This window comes from Erythrolamprus reginae, chromosome 11 (assembly GCF_031021105.1).
Source record: "Erythrolamprus reginae isolate rEryReg1 chromosome 11, rEryReg1.hap1, whole genome shotgun sequence".
In the NCBI taxonomy this organism is placed as follows: Eukaryota; Metazoa; Chordata; class Lepidosauria; order Squamata; family Dipsadidae; genus Erythrolamprus; species Erythrolamprus reginae.
The window spans coordinates 6,934,959-6,952,442 of NC_091960.1; the positions used below are offsets into that span (position 1 = coordinate 6,934,959).

Below are 17,484 nucleotides of genomic sequence, written 5' to 3' on the forward strand. Positions count from 1 at the left end.
TTTTTTGCTCCATCAAGTGAAACCATTTGGGAGGTCATGGTAGGGCTCTGCTTTAGTTGCCAGGACGGTAACCTCGGGCCAGAATATCTCCGAGACCACCTTCTGTTGCACGAATCCCAGCGACCGATTAGGTCCCACAGAGTCGGCCTTCTCCAGGTCCCGTCAACTAAACAATGTCGGTTGGCGGGCCCCACGGGAAGAGCCTTCTCTGTGGTGGCCCCGACTCTCTGGAACCAGCTCCCCCCAGAGATTAGAACTGCCCCTACCCTCCTTGCCTTTCGTAAACTCCTCAAAACCCACGTTTGTCGTCAGGCATGGGGGAACGGAGATATTTTCCCCGGGCCTATATAATTTATGTATGGTATGTTTGTATGTATGTCTTTTTAATAATGGGGTTTTTAAATATTTTAAATTGTAAATTATTAGATTTGTCATGAACTGTTTTATTGTATTGTGAGCCGCCCCGAGTCTACGGAGAGGGGTGGCATACAAATCTAATAAATAAGCATAAAACGTATCAGGAAAGACTTAATGGACTCAACCTGCATACTCTGGAGGACAGAAGGAAAATGGGGGACAGGATCGAAACATTTAAATATGTTAAAGGGTTAAATAAGGTCCAGGAGGGAAGTGTTTTTAATAGGAAAGTGAACACAAGGACAAGGGGACACAATCTGAAGTTAGTTGGGGGCAAGATCAAAAGCAACATGAGAAAATATTATTTTACTGAAAGAGTAGTAGATCCTTGGAACAAACTTCCAGCAGACGTGGTTGGTAAATCCACAGTAACTGAATTTAAACATGCCTGGGATAAACATATATCCATCCTAAGATAAAATACAGAAAATAGTATAAGGGCAGACCAGATGGACCATGAGGTCTTTTTCCGCCGTCAGTCTCCTATGTTTCTATATGTTGTAAGAAAATGCAGGGCGTCCTGCATAAGCCACGCCGTTTTATTGATTGGACGCACCAGGAATTTGTCTTTGGTGCAAATGCTCTCAACGCACATAAAAGAAAATATAAGGTCATAAAGAATCATAAGATACAACTCAAATCATATTAGGAACCAGTCAATATATACATTGTAAGGATACAAGCCAAAAAGGTACAATCATGCAGTCATTTGTGGGAAGAGATGGGTAATGGGACCAATGAGAAGATTAATAGTAATGCAGACTTAGTAAATAGTTTGAGGGAATTATTTGTGTAACGGAATGATTCAGCAGGTTCTAACAGGTTCTGGAAAACCAGTAGCAGAAATTTTGAGTAGTTCAGAGAACCGGCAAATAACACATCTGGTTGCCCCTAGGAATGGGGAGGGAATGGAGATTTTGCAATATACCTCCCCTACCACACCAAGCCACACCCACAGAACCAGTAGGGAAAATTTTCGTATTACACTTAGAAACATAAAAACATAGAAGATTGACGTCAGAAAAAGACCTCATAGTCCCATATAGTTTTATTTATTTATTTATTTATTTTGTCCAATACGCAATGAGGGTTTTAGTGGGTATATATCTATATACACATAGTAAAATACATGATGAAGGTTATAGAGGAGATACTCATAGTAGAATATATCTAAGAAATAATAGAAAAGAAGATGTAGTAATAGAACATATCAATGAAAGAATAGAAGAAGAGATGTAGGAATAGAAGAAAGGAATAGGAGATATAGGAGAGCAATAGGACAGGGGACGGAAGGCACTCTAGTGCACTTGTACTCGCCCCTTACTGACCTCTTAGGAATCTGGATAGGTCAACCATAGATAATCTAAGGGTAAAGTGTTGGGGGTTTGGGGGTGGAGTCTGATAATGAGTTCCACGCTTCGACAACTCGGTTACTGAAGTCGTATTTTTTACAGTCAAGTTTGGAGCGGTTAATATTAAGTTTAAATCTGTTGTGTGCTCTTGTGTTGTTGTGGTTGAAGCTGAAGTAGTCACCGACAGGCAGGACATTGCAGCATATGATCTTGTGGGCATTACTTAGATATTGTTTAAGGCGTCTTAGTTCTAAGCTTTCTAGGCCCAGGATTGAAAGTCTAGTCTCATAGGGTATTCTATTTTGAGTGGAGGAGTGAAGGGCTCTTCTGGTGAAGTATTCTTGGACATTTTCAAGGGTGTTAATGTCTGAGATGCAATATGAGTTCCAAACGGATGAGCTGTATTCGAGGATGGGTCTGGCAAAAGTTTTGTAAGCTCTGGTAAGTAATGTGAGATTGCCAGAGCAGAAGCTACGTAAGATTAGGTTTACAACTCTTGAAGCCTTCTTGGCTATATTGTTGCAGTAGTCTGCCCTTGTACTATTTCCTGTATTTTAGAATGGATATATGTTTATCCCAGGCATGTTTACATTTAGTTACTGTGGATTGACCGACCCCGTCTGCTGGAAGTTTGTTCCAAGCATCTACTACTCTTTCAGTCAAATAATATTTTCTCACGTTGCTTCTGATCTTTCCCCCAAACTGATCTCAGATTGTGTCCCCTTGTTCTTGTGTTCACTTTCCTATTAAAAACACTTCCCTCCTGAACCTTATTCAACACTTTAACATATTTAAATGTTTCGATCATTTCCCCCCTTTTCCTTCTGTCCTCCAGACTATACAGATTGAGTTCATGAAGTCTTTCCTGATACGTTTTATGCTTAAGACCTTCCACCATTCTTGTAGCCCGTCTTTGGACCCGTTCAATTTTGTCAATATCTTTTTGTAGGTGAGGTCTCCAGAACTGAACATAGAAGATTGACGTCAGAGAAAGACCTCATGGTCCCATCTAGTCTGCCCTTGTACTATTTCCTGTATTTTAGGATGGGTATATGTTTATCCCAGGCATGTTTACATTCAGTTACTGTGGATTTACCAACCCCGTCTGCTGTAAGTTTGTTCCAAGCATCTACTACTCTTTCAGTCAAATAATACTTTCTCACGTTGCTTCTGATCTTTTCCCCAAACTGACCTCAGATTGTGCCCCCTTGTTCTTGTGTTCACTTTCCTATTTAAAACACTCCCCTCCTGAACCTTATTTAACAGTTTAACACTTTAAAATGTTTCGATCATGTCCCCTCTTTTCCTTATGTCCTCCAGACCAGTGTTTCCCAACCTTGGCAACTTGAAGATATCTGGACTTCAATTCCCAGAATCCCCCAGCCAGCATTTGCTGGCTGGGGGATTCTGGGAGTTGAAGTCCAGATATCTTCAAGTTGCCACGGTTGGGAAACACTGCTCCAGACTATAGAGATTGAGTTCATTAAGTCTTTCACCTCTGCTACAAATACCTCTGCCCACCAGCATGGAGATGCTAGACTTTGTAAAGCAGCCTGCGACGCTTCCAGCCTTTAAAAACGATTCCCAATTCTCTAAAAGAGGAAACTATAGTTGTATGACATGTGTTCATGAAAAAGAATAAGCAATTTATTGGCAATATATTAAAAACGAACCTTGGAATGATTTTAACAGGAAGGCTAAAGAGAGGCAGCAACAGAAGAGAAGGATAAATAGTCAGGTTTTAAATAATAGGCTCGGTGGGAGAAGAATGGCGCTAATAATTAAGTAATCCTGGAGGGAATAAAGGATTATCTATGTACAGTTGAACCTGTAGTTAACTCCTCTCTTGAGTTTGGACGTCAAGCTTACCTCCCATTACTTGCTGGGTAAGAATTGTGGAAAGACTGGTCGTAAATGATTGTTATCTTCTCTCTCCTTCCCACTTTAGAAAGTTGTTCTGTTTTATTTTTATATTCTTTTTTTTCTGTTTAGAACATCAAAACAATGTTTGGCTCAGATTCTGTTCCTCATTTCTGCCCAAGGTTATGTAATAACAACCAGAAATTTGGGGGTAGGCAGAGAGATCAAACTGTTGTTGTGAGTGGTCCACATCTGGCTCAGTTGGTCAAGGATTTTGAGGACCAGGAGTAGTGATGGGAACGGTCAGGAGCGCAGTTCCGGTAGCAAAATTTGGAGCTCCACCCCAGAGAACCCAATTTGCACTGAAACATGTTGAAACAATATGCATAAGCCACACCCACAATGTGGTAGTAAAAATTTTGGTAGCCCGTCACTGACCAGGAGACAGATGAGTACTGGCATCGCAGGCCAGTGTTCTTGCCATCTGAGTCCGAAAGTGAAAGTGAAGAGGCGTTAGGGACAGAGGAACCACCAGAGACTGTAGCACCGATGGTTATGTTATTGAGTGAGTCAGAGAACGGTGGGGAATTAGAGGAGGAGGACCCCTTGTTAGATACAAGGGTCAGGAGAATGTGGTCTAGATAGGAATATCTGAAAAGAAGGGGGGTTTGGCGTTAATAGATCTATGGGACATAAATAAATAAATAAATAAAATAATAAAGTACTGTAAAGTAAAGTAAAGTAAAGTAAAATAAAATTAATTAAACCAACGGATGAATGAATGAATGAATGAATGAATGAATGAATGAATGAATGAATAAAATAAATAAATAAATAAATAAATAAATAAATAAAATAAACCAACGAATGAATGAATGAATGAATGAATGAATAAATAAAATAAATAAATAAATAAAATAAAATAAATAATAAAATAAAATAAACCAACAAATGAATGAATGAATGAATAAATAAAATAAAATAATAAAATAAAGTAAAATAAAATAAAATAAAATAAAATAAAATAAAATAAAATAAAATAAAATAAAATAAAATAAAATAAAATAAAATAAAATAAAATAAAATAAAATAAAATAAAATAAAATAAAATAAAATAAAATAAATAAAATAAATAAAATAAAATAATAAAATAAAGTAAAATAAAGTAAAATAAAATAAAATAAAATAAAATAAAATAAAATAAAATAAAATAAAATAAAATAAATAAAATAAAATAAAATAAAATAAAATAAAATAAAATAAATAAAATAAAATAAAATAAAATAAAATAATAAAATAAAATAATAATAAAATAAAATAAAATAAAATAATTATATCTTTGTATACCACCAATATGTACTTGACAAAATAAATAAATAAACAAACAAACAAACTTTGTCATGTTAAACAATGACTCAGATATGGCTTCTTTCCCACTTGGATTGTTGTATTAGAGAAGATACTCTCTGCATCATCTCTGTGACTCAGCAGGGCAGCTTGAGTCAACATCTGGGCCTCCAACTACTCCTGCATTGGACATGCCAAAACATGCTTCCTCACGCAGGCTGAAACTTCATAGAATGCACACAGCTAGACCCATATGTGTGAGGCACAATAATCGAAACTTAAAATGAGGTCGGGAAAGAAAGAGAAGACAACGGTGTGAGTCACAATACCTGGAACTCTTTCTCAGGCGGCTACGCTCTGGGGCTTTAGGTGACTTCATGCGGATCTAAATCTTGGATTGAAAGAGTTGCGTGAAAAATAATTCCCACTTCCACAAGGGGAAACATTTCTCCCCCCCCAATCCTTGGTTTTGTTTTATTGTTGTTTCTTCTTTCTCCAAAAGAATTTCAGCCAGTTCTGTGGTAGCTAAGAATTTGGGCAACAGGTTAAAAATAAAACGTAACGTGTTCCAACAATTACAATGGCCCAATTTTGGAAAAAAACCTTTTGTTTTTTTGAGTTCAATGAGTAATTTACCCTGTAAAGAAAGGGTGGGTGCAGTTATAAGCCTCAATGTAGCTTATTTATTTTAAAGGGGAAAAAATAATGTAATGTTATTACATCTTGTCCCATATTGTTCTCCAATTTGTTGGGTGGACATTTACCTGTTTAATTGTTTTGAGACAAACAGGTTTCTCTGGCATTTGTCACTGTGTTCTTCTAGAATGAATTGTGGGTAGGTGCGACGGATATATGTAGAGGAAAAACTCATAAAAGTGAGGTGCATTTTCCTGAAAGTAGGGTTGACTAAATGCAAGAGAACTTACTTCCTGTGAATATAGACCAAGAACATGGTCCTAAATTCCAGTTCTGTAGCTGTCGCCTTCTTCTTCTTCTTCTTCTTCTTCTTCTTCTTCTTCTTCTTCTTCTTCTTCTTCTTCTTCTTCTTCCTCCTCTTCTTCTCCTCCTCCTCCTTCTCCTCCTCCTCTTCCTCCTCCTCCTTCTTCTTCCTCTTCCTCTTCTTCTTCTTCTTCCTCTCCTCCTCCTTCTTCTCCTTCTCCTCCTCCTCCTTCTTCTTCCTCTTCTTCTTTCTTCTTCTTCCTCTCCTCCTCCTTCTCCTCCTTCTTCTTCCTCCTCTTTCTCTTCCTCTTCCTCTTCTTCTTCCTCTTCCTCCTCAACAACAACAACATTTAGAAAGCACGCGTCTAATGGTGTGTCTAACCATTCATTAGACATATCATCAAATCAAATCTTTATTGTGGTCATAGACAAACACGAGAAGGGTAAAATGCAAAAAATTATTTCAAACGCTAAAAGTATAAAGTGTGCAAAAGTTTTAAAAAGTAAAAAGATATACGCACAAACATATGCACAGCATGCAAATTTTTAAAAAAAACATAAAAGGGGATTAAAATGTTAAGTAAACATTAAAAAAACATAGTTAGCCAAGCTAACTAAATCTATCATAATACATGTTTCTCTAGTGCTGGGTTTTGCCTTCAGCAACTCAGTCTGGACATGAATATTAATCCCCAGAACAATCCCAGACCTCAATGTGATTTCTTGATATTGACTCTGAAGCAGCTGCAATCTCTCCCACCCCCCCACCCCCACCCCCCACCCCCGTGTCAAAGATTGAGCCAGCAGGTTTGAAACCTGTTGGATGACTTTGGTGGCGCCCAGGAAATTAGGGTGCAAACGGGCATGGATTATGTGTGGCAGCTGCTTGCTCTGGGCTGGTTCTTCCATGTGCTCTGATCCAGCCTTGCTTCCCAAAAGAAACGTAACCACCATAATTAAAAGCCTGATAAGAAGAATTCTGTAAATAGGACAGTAGGAAAGAGATGGCAAATGACTAGCTTGGTTGAGCTGGCACGTTATTTGGAACGTATGACTTCAAATGGGAGCTGCGCTGACTCGGGTACGGGAATATGAAACAAGAGGGGGTCTTGAGTTAGGTTAGATTAGATTAGATTTATTGGATTTATATGCCGCCCCTCTCCGCAAACTCGGGGCGGCTCACAACAATGGTAAAAAACAATACATAATAACAAATCCAATACCCACCAATCCAATTACAATTTTAAGCTAAAAAATTCATAAAAAACAACCCCTGAATATTAAAAAAACAAGCACACAATCAATCTAACACCAAAACAACATGGGCAAGGGGGAGATGTTTCAGTTCCCCCATGCCTGATGGCAGAGGTGGGTTTTAAGGAGTTTGTGAAAGGCAAGGAGGGTGGGGGCAATCCTGATCTCAGGGGGGAGCTGGTTCCAGAGGGTCGGAGCCGCCACAGAGAAGGCTCTTCCCCTGGGTCCCACCAGACGACATTGTTTAGTCGACGGGACCCGGAGAAGGCCAACTCTGTGGGACCGGACCGGTCGCTGGGATTCGTGCAGCAGAAGGCGGTCCCGAAGGTATTCTGGTTCGGTGCCATGAAGGGCTTTATAGATCATAGGTTGCTAAGGTCATATGCTGCAACATCCTGCCTGTCAACAACTACTTCAGCTTCAACCGCAACAACACAAGAGCACGCAACAGGTTCAAACTTAATATCAACCGCTCCAAACCTGACTGTAAAAAATATGACTTTAGCAATCAAGTTGCTGAAGCATGGAACTCATTACCAGACCCCCGTGGTGTCAACCCCCAACATTTTCCCCTTAGACTTTCCACGGTTGACCTCTCCAGATTCCTTAGAGGTCAGTAAGGGGTGAGCATAAGTGCACTAGTGTGCCTTCTGTCCCCTGTCCAATTGTCTCTCCTATATTATCTCCGAGACTGCCTTCTGCTGCACGAATCCCAGCGACCGATTAGGTCCCACAGAGTGGGCCTTCTCCGGGTCCCGTCAACTAAACAATGTCGGTTGGCGGGCCCCAGGGGAAGAGTCTTCTCTGTGGTGGCCCCGACTCTCTGGAACCAGCTCCCCCCAGAGATTAGAACTGCCCCTACCCTCCTTGCCTTTCGTAAACTCCTCAAAACCCACCTTTGTCATCAGGCATGGGGAACTGAGATATCTCCCCCGGGCCTATACAATTTATGTATGGTATGTTTGTACGTATGTCTGCTTAATAATGGGGTTTTTAAATATTTTAAATTGTAAATTATTAGATTTGTCATGAACTGTTTTATTCTGGTGTGAGCCGCACCGAGTCTATGGAGAGGGGCGGCATACAAATCTAATAAATAAATAAATAAATAAATGAATGAATGAATGAATGAATGAATGAATGAATAAATAAATAAATAAATAAATAAATAAATAAATAAATATTTTATATATCTTTTCTCCCATCCATATATCCTTCCTCTACTCTTCATTGATGTATTCTATTCTCATATCTCTTCTTCTATCCCTTCCCTGATATTTACTACTACACGTTTTTATTCTCCTTAACTTTCAATTTGTATTGGACAAAATAAATAAATAAATAAAATAAATAAACGTAGAAAATACAGATTAATAGAGTTGGAAGGGATCTTCCTCTACTCCAACCCGCTGCTTATACCCATTCCAGACAAATGGGTGTCCAGTATTTTCTTAAAAAGCTCCAAAAAGCACCCACAACTTCTGAAGGAAAGCCCCTCCATTGCAGCAGCTGCCCAAAAAGCCAACACAGTTCCAGGCTGCTTTAACAGAGGGATAGGATCAAGGTCACATGAAGTGTTAATACCACTTTATAAGACCTGTTGTGGTTAGCTCTGGCCCAGCTCCTGCCCCAAGGACTGTGGATGTGGGGGAGACATCCACATGCTGCAGGCCTGTTTTGCCCCGGTGGAATCTGATGATGAAGGCTCCTCTGACCAAGAAGACATGAGTGACAGGGTGGAAGAGAGTGTGGCAGACAGCTCAGAAGGAGATCAATTATCTCGCTCCTCCTTGGATTCAGAACAAGAGTTCATGATACAGCCACGCATGCGGAGAGCGATGCATAGGCAGCAACAACTGAGAGATTATTATCAAAGAAAATGAGGCCACCTGTGGTTGGGTGGGGCTGTGGTAATTAGTGAGGCTGCTATAAAGAGCAGCCTGTGAGTTTGGCCATTGTGGAGGATTATCTGATCGTTGTGTTTCGTGCCTGCTTTGCTGACTTTGACCTTTTTGTGTGCTGATTTTTTCTCCGCTTTGAAACTAAACCAGAGCAAAGTGTGTTTCACTTTGTGAAAGAAGAAGGACTGTGAATTGCCTCACAGCTGCAAGCTAAGTATCTCAGAACTGATAAGGGACTTGCACCAATTACCAGTTTGTTTGGAGACGAGTGCTCTTTGCTATACCAAAAGAGGGCTTGGTTTAAGTGAATTTTCATTATAAAGAACGTTGTTTTGAATTTTCAAACGTGTGTGTGTCTGAAATTTGTACCTGTGAATTTTCGGGAGGAGTCTACCAGAGAGCCTGACAGAACAAAGACCTTGGTAATGCCACACTTGGAATACGGCATTCAGTTTTGGTCACCACGATGCAAAAAGGATGTTGAGACTCTAGAAAAAAAAGTGCAGAGAAGAGCAACAAAGATGATTAGGGAACTGGAGGCTAAAACGTATGAAGAAAGGCTGCAGGAACTGGTTATGTCTAGTTTGATGAAAAGAAGGACCAGGGGAGACATGATAGCAGTGTTCCAATATCTCAGGGGTTGTCACAAAGGAGGAGGAGTCAACCTATTCTCCAAAGCACCCGAAGGCAGAACAAGAAGCAATGGGTGGAAACTAAACAAGGAGAGAAGTAGCTTAGAACTAAGGAGAAATTTCCTGACAGTTAGAACAATTAACCAGTGGAACAGCTTGCCTCCAGAAGTTTGTGAATGCTCCAATTCTGGAAGTTTTTAGAAGATGTTGGATAACCATTTGTCTCAAGTAGTGTAGGGTTTCCTGCCTAAGCAGGGGGTTGGACTAGAAGACCTCCAAGGTCCCTTCCAACTCTGTTGTTGCTGTTGTTGTTGTTGTTATTATTATTATTATTATTATTATTATTATTATTATTATTATCATCATCATCATCATCATCGATTAATTGTTCTCAGTCTTCAATCAACCAAATTGACGGGCGTACGAGCTATTTGGATAGGTTTTTATTTTTGTTATTGTTTGTCTCTCTTTATTTAATTTCTTGTTGCTTTCTGTATCTTTTTTAAAGGCATTTTTTGTATCTTTTCTTTTATGTACAATGAGAGCATATGCACCAAAGACAAATTCCTTGTGCGTCCAATCACACTTGGCCAATAAAGAATTCTACCACATTCTAGTTTCTTTTGCAGATTTTTTTTTTTAAAAAAAGGTGAATTCTTGTCAAGTTTGGATACTTTTTAAAACAAACACAATCGTGTGAAAAAATAAAACATTTTTTGGTTGTTTCATTAAATGCAATTGCTAAATGGGGACTAGCTGTAATGCATCAGGCGATAAATTGGATTGAAATCAGAAGGTAGGTCAAGTTTGGTGTGATTCACATTCAAAAATTGAAATTCTGCTGGTTCTGCCACTCTTTCTGAGATAGCAAGATTCTCGTAATTTTTGCATGCCTGCTAAGAATCCCAACCCTGGCCTGTCAGTTGGGCTCGACTTGTTATACCAGCTCAGAAAGGAATAATATATTTCATGCTACCTTTAAAGAAAAATAAAATCTCTGCCTCTTGTCTGGATCATCTGTTTTTATTGTTTCCTGTCCCAGAATAACTCCAGTAGCCCAGGAAATTGTGCAACACGTATTGTGAATTGCAGAAGTCTGCAAAAGAAATCTTGGATGGTTTGAGTCAGCCCCGAGCCCACGTCAGCAAGGGAGAAGGTAGGATGGTTTAAAAGTGGCAAGCCAATTCACAGCTCGGGTAAAAAACAAATATCATTTTTGTTTTCCTGTTGAATACATTACATGTAGGGAGTTCTGACTCCTGACCAAGGTAGGTGTGAAATACAGTACTCAAATTTTAATTATGCCCATTTGCACATTATTTGCACACCAGCTTATTTACTTACTTACTTACTTACTTACTTACTTACTTACTTACTTACTTACTTACTTACTTACTTACTTACTTATTTTGTCCAATACACAATGAGGGTTTTAGTGGGTATATCTATATACACATAGTAAAATGCATGATGAAGGTTATAGAGGAGATACCCATAGTAAAATATATCTAAGAAATAATAGAAAAGAAGATATAGTAATAGAACATATCAATGAAAGAATAGAAGAAGAGATATAGGAATAGAGGAAAGGTATATGAGATATAGGAGAGCAATAGGACAGGGGATGGAAGGCACTCTAGTGCACTTGTACTCGCCCCTTACTGACCTCTTAGGAATCTGGATAGGTCAACCGTAGATAATCTAAGGGTAAAGTGTTGGGGTTTTGAGGATGACGCTATGGAGTCTGGTAATGAGTTCCACGCTTCGACAACTCGGTTACTGAAGTCATATTTTTTACAGTCAAGTTTGGAAAGGTTAATATTAAGTTTAAATCTGTTGTGTGCTCTTGTGTTGTTGTGGTTGAAGCTGAAGTAGTCGCCGACAGGCAGGACGTTGCAGCATATGATCTTGTGGGCAATACTTAGATCTTGTTTAAGGCGTCTTAGTTCTAAACTTTCTAGGCCCAGGATTGAAAGTCTAGTCTCGTAGGGTCTTCTATTTCGAGTGGAGGAGTGAAGGGCTGTTCTGGTGAAGTATCTTTGGACATTTTCAAGGGTGTTAATGTCTGAGATGCGATATGGGTTCCAAACAGATGAGCTGTATTCGAGGATGGGTCTGGCAAAAGTTATCTTATGCAATACTACAGAGATTGAAGAACGGAGGGAGGGAAGGAGGGAGAAGGAGTGTGAGAGAGGGAGGTTGGGAGTGAGAGAGAGGGAGTGAGAAAGAGGGAGGGAGGAACAGAGAGAGAGGGAGAGAAGGAGGGAGGGAAGAAGGGAGAGAGAGGGAGTGAGAGAGAGGGTGGAACAGAGAGAGAGGGAGGGAGTAAGGGAGAGGGAGAGAGAGAGAGAAAGAGAGAGAGAGAGTGAAGCTCAGTCAAGCAGAGAAAAAAAGCAAGAACTCACAAGGTCAAAAAATAAATAAATTGCACAATATAAAAGAAACCATGCTGACTCAAAGTCATTTACAGCCAGGCCAGATCCCCAATACAAGAATAAAAGCCACACGAATGACATAAAACCAACCTATTCTCCAAGCACCTGAAGGCAAGACCAGAAGCAATAGATGGAAAACAAGAAGTAGTAGTGGATGGGAACAAATCAACCCCGTCTGCCGGAAGTTTGTTCCAAGCATCTACTACTCTTTCAGTAAAATTATATTTTCTCACGTTGCTTCTGATCTTTCCCCCAACAGACTGATTTTTACTTCCTTTTTTTTTTTTTTTTGCCTCTGGAAACCCGAGTTCCTATCCATGCACATCAAAAAAACAGATTTCTACCTCTTTTAATTTTCCAAATCCTAGTAGGCTGATTAAATGGTTGTTGCTTTCCCCCCCCCCCTTTATGGATCAGCGGGTTTTGAACAGTCCCAGAGGTGTTAATACTACTGGGGCCATTCAACACTCTTTAATATTATTAAACATTAACAATGAATTAACACTAGGGTGGAGACACATCTCATTGGATTTGGTAAAGACAGACGCTGTTCATTCTGTACTGAGCTGCAATTACAGCCGGAGTAGGAGAGATGCAAGATCTTTGGGGAAGGCAAAATGGCTTTAAAGGTTTAGTTGTGTGTGTGTGTGTGGGGGGGTGATTTGTTTGGTCATTTTTTTGTATGATTGTCAGCAAAAATATGCTATACATAAATACAGAGGTAGGCTACTGGACAGGGGGAACACAGTGGGGTAGCGAAAATGGTGCTCCACCCCAGATCACCCAATTTGCACTGAAAGATGTTGAAAGAAAACGCAGGTAGCCCTTCACTGCATATATATATGGTGCAGAGCTGAAGGGATTGGATACTGTAGCCTAGAGCAGTGTTTTTCAACCAGTGTGCCGGGGCACACTAGTGTGCCGCATGACATGGTCAGGTGTGCCGTGAAGAAGGAAGCTCAGGTTCCAGTCTCGCAATTTTTTGCTAAGAGAGAGAGAGACTGAGAGAAAGAAAGAAAGCAAGAGAGAAAGAGAGAGAAAGCAAGAAAGAAAGAAAAGAGAAAGCATGAGAGAGAAAGAAGGCAAGAGAGAGAGAAAGAGAAAAGGAGAGGAAGGGAGAGAGAGAGAGAGAGAAATGAGCAAAAAGGGGAGGAAAAAAGATAAATGAGAAAATGATTGAGACAGAGAATGAGAGGAAAGAGAGAGAAACAAAAGAGAGAGAGAAGTGACTCTTGATTTAAAGCATATGATAAAAAGCACCCAAAGAATAAGAGAGAAAAAAAACCCAGCCCTCACCTGTTTTTGGAAATGGTTCAAGAGTGTGTATACACACACACACACACACACACACAAGGGGGGGAGGAGACAGGGATGGAAAAAGAGAGGAGTGTCTTAGGGTGTCAATTGGTGTCATTTTGGTTGGTGGTGTGCCCCAGGATTTTGTAAATATAAAAAATGTGCCGCGGCTCAAAAAAGGTTGAAAATTACTGGCCTAGAGGATAATTCTCTGCCTTACAAGGCAAAGGTTGCAGGTTCAAGTCCCAGTGGGTATGGCTAGCTGATGAGGCCAAAATAAGGCCGAAATAGATCTATCCTAGTCTCCCTTAATTTTCAAATTCAACAACAATATCTACGAAAACAAATATATATATAAAACCCGAACTCAGAACAATATATATATATATATATATATATATATATATATATATATATATATATATATATGTCACTTGTTTTTGCTGAATTTGAAAATTAAGGGAGACCTAGGATATATATACTTGTGTGTGTGTGTGTGTGTGTGTGTGTGTGAGACATGTTTATAATGAATTTAAAATTAAGGAAGACTAGGATAGATCTATTTCGGCCTTGTTCTGGCCTCATCAGCTAGCCATACCCTCTTACTGGGTTTTGAACTCGCAGCCTTTGTCTTGTAAGGCAGAGAAGCGAAAGGCTGCAAAAATTTTTACCACCACACTGTGGGCATGGCTTATTCTGTGGGTGTGGCCATGTGACCAGGTGGGTGTGACTTGATGATCATGTGACTGGGGGTGGCTTAAAGGTCATGTGACTGGCTTAAAGGTGGCCAACTTGATATCTTGTGAGTCGACCCGAGTCCTAAGAGAGGAGCGGCATACGAATCCAATTAATGAATAATAAATAAATAAATAACCTTGACGTCACTCACGTCCAGGGTTAGGGTTAGGGTGCCTGGCCTCTCCTCGCCTCAAAAGGATACAATTTCCCTATCTATTGACTATCACTGAACATCTTTAATATCATACACAGACACACAAAAATATACATTATCTACTATATAATGTGTATGTACACACGCACACACAGCTCTTCTAAAATTATACACGTTCAACCTCATTTACAGCGATAGGAAAAACCTATCCAGAGCCCAGAAGTGAAAAGGAGGGTGGGGGGGAAATCAAGGTTTTTCTACTGGTTCTGCGTACCTGACCGTACCTGTAGGAGGTCATCACTTGGGCATATGTGGAATGCTTTATGCATGCCCAGAGGGTTAAAAAAAGAAAATGGCGGCATCTGGACAGGTGGGCGGAGCTTCACGCTACCGCTGCTACCAGATCTTCAAACCACCGGCGGCCATTGCTACTGGTACACCCAAACCGGGGTGAACCAGTAGTATTTCATTCCTGATTTATATTCCTTGTAGACAGCTGGTCATTTGTATCCTGTCAGAGGGTTATTGAATCAGCAGGCAGCAGCAAAAAGAACATGTAGGCCCCCTAGAGGACATCTCTTGCAACACAATCATTCTCGAACAAACTTCCAGCAGACGTGGTTGGTAAATCCACAGTAACTGAATTTAAACATGCCTGGGATAAACATAGATCCATTGTAAGATAAAATACAGGAAATAGTATAAGGGCAGACTAGATGGACCATGAGGTCTTTTTCTGTCGTCAGTCTTCTATGTTTCTATGTTTCTATAAACAGGAGCACACCCGTTGCGCAGTGCTCGGGTCTCGAACCTGGCAAGCAAACAACCAAGCTCAGAGCCCCAAGGACACCACTAAAACAGCCCAAACTCACCCTGCAAACCTCCCGTCGGACTAATGTTGAAATCACTTTGCTTTTGGCTTTAAACTGATAACTCTAATTACAGAGTCAATAGAGGACCAGTTAATATCTGGCAGTGAATCAGAAAAGTACAATAACAAGCTTTAAAAGGTTCATTTTAAGTGTCTTTTCAAAATAGGGCACATTACGCTTTTTGTTCCTGGTTTGTAAAATATCTGTACAGTATAGACACGCTGTTCATTTGGATAATGGTGCTAGTTGCAATTCCCCTTAGCTCTAACCCTTCATTAAATCTAAAATAGAAATCATTGTTGGCTTAATGATTGGCAAGTCAATTGCAAAAGGCAGCCTTAGTTGGAGCAGCTTACATCCTGCGAAAATATCTGTAACACCATCAAACATCTACACCTGCCTATCTCAAGTCATTGGGAAGGACTGGATTTGTCAACTAGCGGTATTTAGTGAATTTACTTTACTAGATAAATGGTCAAAGCAATGGAAACTGCAGTTTAATGTTTCCAAATGTAAAATAATGCACTTGGGGAAAAGGAATCCTCAATCTGAGTATTGTATTGGCAGTTCTGTGTTAGCAAATACTTCAAAGAAAAGGATTTAGGGGTAGTGATTTCTGACAGTCTCAAAATGGGTGAGCAGTGCAGTCAGGCAGTAGGGAAAGCAAGTAGGATGCTTGGCTGCATAGCTAGAGGTATAACAAGCAGGAAGAGGGAGATTATGATCCCGCTATATAGAATGCTGGTGAGACCACATTTGGAATACTGTGTTCAGTTCTGGAGACCTCACCTACAAAAAGATATTGACAAAATTGAACGGGTCCAAAGACGGGCTACAAGAATGGTGGAAGGCCTTAAGCATAAAACGTATCAGGAAAGACTTAATGAACTCAATCTGTATAGTCTGGAGGACAGAAGGAAAAGGGGGGACATGATCGAAACATTTAAATATATTAAAGGGTTAAATAAGGTCCAGGAGGGAAGTGTTTTTAATAGGAAAGTATACACAAGAACAAGGGGACACAATCTGAAGTTAGTTGGGGGAAAGATCAAGAGCAACATGAGAAAATATTATTTTACTGAAAGAGTAGTAGATCCTTGGAACAAACTTCCAGCAGACGTGGTAGATAAATCCACAGTAACTGAATTTAAACATACCTGGGATAAACATATATCCATCCTAAGATAAAATACAGAAAATAGTATAAGGGCAGACTAGATGGACCATGAGGTCTTTTTCTGCCGTCAGACTTCTATGTTTCTATGTAGTGTAGTGTTTTTAGTGTACAGTATTTGAACAATAGGTCTTTTTAACATTTATATTTTATTGTGTCCTAGATGAAATGTTAATATATATATTACATGAACTGGCAATACTGTATATATTGACATTTCATCTAGATCACAATAAAATATACAAATGCTTAAAAGATCTATTGTTCAAATATCAACCTAAATATATACAGTGGTACCTCATGATACGAACCCCTCATCATACGAACTTTTCGAGATACGAACCCAGGGTTCGGAATTTTTTTTGCCTCTTCTTATGAACTTTTTTCACCTTACGAACTTGCCAAGCCGCCACTGAGATTCCCCGCCTCCGGACTTTCGTTGCAAGCCATGCGCAGGTTTTTGCGATCCTGGGATCCCCCTGAGGCTCCCCTCCATGGGAGACCCCACCTCCTGACTTCCGTGTTTTTGCAATGCTGTAGGGAAATCCCAGGAGGGGAATCCCAGGATTGCAAAAACGGGGGCTCTGCTGGGCAGAGTAGGGGGGACAAAAACAGGAAGAAGAGGCTCATGGAGCTCAAGGGAGGAGAAAGGTGTGGGGGAGATGCGGAGAGAGAGGTGGGCAAAAACGGGAGGGAAAGGCTCATGGAGCTCAAGGGAGAAAAAAGGTGTTCGCCTTGGCTTTATCTGGCCGCCGCTTTTTTTTTTAAGCCTTAATATTTTGGATTCTCCTAATGGACTTGCACGCATTATTGGCTTTTCCATTGATTCCTATTGGAAACATTGTTTCAACTTACGAATTTTTCACCTTACGAACCTCGTCCTGGAACCAATTAAGTTCGTAAGACGAGGTATTACTGTACATGGAACAAATAGCCATGTGAGATGACTGCCATCTAGTGGCATAATGGTAGCATTGCACTCATTTAACTTTCCCAAATAAGTGCAGGAGGTCCTCAACTCACGCTGGAACAGAGCAGCCTGCGGAGTCTCCCGGGGTTGTCTCTGTTTTTCGGTGTTTTCAAAATTATTATTTTTAATATTAGAACCATATC

The 17,484-nt window shown here is 40.0% G+C and overlaps 1 long non-coding RNA gene across 4 annotated transcripts in view; it reads left to right on the top strand.

The window, feature by feature from the left end:
- Positions 1–17,484, top strand: part of LOC139174552 (uncharacterized) — a 47,788-nt gene that overhangs the window by 19,865 nt on the left and 10,439 nt on the right. For all 4 annotated transcript variants that reach the window (XR_011560368.1, XR_011560366.1, XR_011560365.1 and 1 more), the window contains one exon: positions 10,745–10,858. This is a non-coding gene — a long non-coding RNA (uncharacterized lncRNA). The remainder of the gene's footprint in view (positions 1–10,744; positions 10,859–17,484) is intronic.